The sequence below is a fragment of the Octopus sinensis genome, linkage group LG15 (assembly GCF_006345805.1).
Source record: "Octopus sinensis linkage group LG15, ASM634580v1, whole genome shotgun sequence".
Lineage (NCBI taxonomy): Eukaryota > Metazoa > Mollusca > Cephalopoda > Octopoda > Octopodidae > Octopus > Octopus sinensis.
Window position 1 is genome coordinate 62215598 of NC_043011.1, and position 2500 is coordinate 62218097.

Here is a 2500-nt window from a genome sequence, read left to right on the forward strand (position 1 = left end):
CTCCTAAACGCCTATGGATGTAGATGATTCAAAACAAAAGTGGATCTCTTCCTGTCAGGAGTTCCGGATGCGCCTACCTTGCAACAGGAAATGGAGATGAGGGCAGCAAGATCAAAATCTCTCATTCACCAAATGCCACGTATTAGAGGAGGTTTCAAGGAGTGAAGTTGTTGCAAAGTGAACGGCAGGGCCCCAGGATGGCCACAGCTCTTGAAGTGAAACTAGTTAAAGAGTTATACAGTTATACGTAAATATGGAGTATGTTTTGATTATAAATTGTGATGTCGGGGGGGGGGGATAAACGACAACAACAGCGAAAACAGCATCAAGAAGAAGAAGAAAAAGAAGAAAAGGAGGAGGAGAAGAAGCAGAAGAAGAAGGAGGAGGAGAAGAAGCAGAAGAAGCAGAAGAAGAAGAAGAAGAAGAAGAAGAAGAAGAGAAGAAGAAGAAGAAGAAGGAGGAGGAGGAGGAGGTGAAGAAGAAGGAGAAGGAGGAGAAGGAGGAGGAGAAGAAGCAGAAGAAACAGAAGAAGAAGAAGAAGAAGAAGAAGAAGGAGGAGGAGGAGGAGAAGCAGAAGAAGAAGAAGAAGAAGAAGAAGAAGAAGAAGAGAAGAAGAAGAAGGAGGAGGAGAAGAAGAAGCAACAACAACAGAAGCCATCGTAACAGCAATAGAAATGACATCAAGAAGAATAACATAAACAGATGCAGCAGCAGCAGTAGCAGCAGCAGCAGCAGCCACAACAACAACAACAACAACAACAGCAGCAACAGCAAAAATAAACAACAGTAATATCACAAAGAGCCAGAAAAAATGAGGAAAAAATTATAAAAGCAAAAAATCAACGTCAACATTACCCCCCCCTACCGCCACCACCATTATCCCCGCCACCACCACCACCACCACCATCACAACCACAAGCCATCTCTACTACTATCACCACTTACAACAACAACAACAACAGCAACAACAACAACATGAAGACGAAGCAGCATGAGTTCTGTGCCTTAAATAATCTAAAGCCTATAGGAAGCCACCCATTGCTTAATGCGAGATAAACCAACTAAGATAATTGCAATAATTAACGCTATATCCTTCACAATTAATTATAGCCTCCGTATTCCTATGACGAAACGGAGTAATTAATTTTTTGCTTGTTTTTCAAAGTGTTTTACTCTCCAGCTATTATCATTTCAAAACCATTTATTGAAATTTTGCTTTCAAAACAGTCATTGGTTTTAAAGAGCAGATCGACTCAAATTCATATTGTTTCGTATTGTCCAAAAATTTCCACCATCTGTTCTTGTTGAAATTGTCTCCCCTTGTTTGTGATGTTTTGAACGTTTTAGGTTTTGTTTTTCACCACCCGATACAATAGCTTGCTTTAAAGAACTGATAAATGCATATCTACAGGGTGTATCAGCGCCCTTTCTTATTTAGTAATTTTTATAGTGCAAAAATTGCTTTCGTTAGTAAATTCTATTATATAAAAGTTTATTACAAGAGTGAGTTAAAGACAAAAAAAAAAAATCAATTAATGAAAATAAACTGCAATAGTTTTACGAAATTTATAAAGTATTGTTCCGTCAAAACAACGTAATCCATTATGGCAAAAACTTTAATCAACATGTTCAAAAAGCCCCCACACTTCGTTTTTAGTAGATTGCTGAACACTGCCGGCAACACATTTCCCCGTTAATCGTAGAAAATTTATCAGAAATTGCTTGATCTTTCGTCTGTAAAGTTTGTGAGGAGCCAGAGACTGAAGATGGAAACGTATCACCAGTATCAAAGCATGAAAAGCATTCTAAATGCTCTGAAATCAACAGAACACCTGAATTTTATCCAGCAAGTTCAAAGGACCATTGATTACAATCCCAGAAAGTCCATAAGGTCAATTGTAAAAGATCTCCATGTGTCAGAAGGAACAGCCAGAAATGTTGTCCATGAAGACATCAGATATAAGTCTTATATGATGAGGAAAGGTCAATTTGTAAGAAAAAGCAAATAAAAATCACTACATCAGATCTAAAAGGCTTTTAAACAAACAGAAAAATTCAGCAGAAGATTTGATTTGGCTTTTTTTAAACGAGAAATACTTCGACCAATCTCAGAAAGTTAATAGAAGAAATGACAGATGGTTCTGAAGTTCCAAGTGTTTTGCATAAAAAATTTCCTGCAAGTGTCATGGTTTTAGGGGATGTCAGCAATGAAGGACTTGTGATGCCTCCTTACGTCTTTCCACAAGTCCTTAGAATTAACTCTGCCGCCAACATTGAGGTCCTGGAAATAATTGTTAAACTCTGGATAGACAGTGTATGCAATGGAAGGCCATATGTGTTTCAGTAAGACTCTGCATTATCACACATGGCTCCAGTAACACAGGAATGGATGGCTGAAAATGTCCATAGTCACGCAACCCCTAACATTTGGCCTCCTAATTCCCCAGATCCCAATCTATTGGACTATTACATGTGGAGCGTTGTTGAGAGAGAGGAGAGA

At 38.4% G+C, this 2500-nt stretch overlaps 1 long non-coding RNA gene across 1 annotated transcript in view; it reads right to left on the reverse strand.

The window, feature by feature from the left end:
- The window catches only part of LOC118766387, a 15478-nt gene that overhangs the window by 7347 nt on the left and 5631 nt on the right, over positions 1 to 2500 (reverse strand). The window contains exon 2 of the long non-coding RNA XR_005002322.1: positions 1293 to 1295. This is a non-coding gene — a long non-coding RNA (uncharacterized LOC118766387). The remainder of the gene's footprint in view (positions 1 to 1292; positions 1296 to 2500) is intronic.